The sequence below is a fragment of the Asparagus officinalis genome, chromosome 2, assembly GCF_001876935.1.
Source record: "Asparagus officinalis chromosome 2, Aspof.V1, whole genome shotgun sequence".
In the NCBI taxonomy this organism is placed as follows: Eukaryota; Viridiplantae; Streptophyta; class Magnoliopsida; order Asparagales; family Asparagaceae; genus Asparagus; species Asparagus officinalis.
This window is the reverse complement of record NC_033795.1, coordinates 2,337,492-2,338,509: the sequence shown is the minus strand read 5'-3', so window position 1 is coordinate 2,338,509 and position 1,018 is coordinate 2,337,492.

Below are 1,018 nucleotides of genomic sequence, written 5' to 3'. Positions count from 1 at the left end.
AGGAGTGGTTTCCCTAAAACTTGACCTAATCTGAGGATAACTAATACTCGGGTTCATCATCAGCGTAGCGAAATCTAATTGATGAAAAACAAACAGTCACAAATCAATGTCACTTTACCTAAACTACTTGCAAAAACCGCAGCAACAATTATCATCAGACTCTAGTTTTGTCACATTATTCATCTTACCCTCATCTATTTATAATAGAGAAATCTTCATATATAGTATTTTCCCTTTCAATCAACACGAGTATAGCTCACATTCGACTGCACGGCTGCTTGAACTGTGTGCGCATGCGGTCCGGGCAGCTGCCTCCAGCTCCTCCCTCTCGACAAACCTCACGTCAAAACAAATCCGAACAGCGCTCGTTCGTGCCGGCGCGTGATCTCTTCGTGTACTTGGTCACCGAAGTCCGGTCCTTCGTCGACCAGGGCGGGTGCGACGATCCTGACTGACACATTGGTCAGGGCGACGGGCAGGCGAAACGTTGGCGATTTTTGAGTGCAACGAGCATGAGATTGACCAGCGGGACGGCTACGACCATGTAGCTCAGTAGTATCCGTGAAGGTTGCGGCGTGAGAGGAGAGAAAGGAGACAAACATTCGTTTGGTGGTGGTGGGGTGGGGGGGGGTTACGGGCCAGTTGGTGGTTGCGATCGTGTAGATTACTTTTTGTCAACGCGAATACGTCGCGGTTTGAGCGGGAGCGAACCCGGGATTTTGGTCTTGGTGGTGTCACTCCGTAAACTATCATGAATACGTCCAGGACCCGCATCGACAAATTTTACAGTTTTTTCCTTTTTAGTAGCGTCATGTGCTAATTCTAGTGAGCTATAAACAGTAAAAAAAACAAGTAGATGTGAATAAAGGTATCAATAACGTAGTAATCTAGTTGCGTCCCGTGACGGCTAATCGGATACTGTGTAGCTCGCTGCTCTGATCGAGTTATTGTATATGTACGATGTTGTAATAAATTGGCATGATGTAAGTTTGAAACCTACTAAAAGCAACATTTCGGC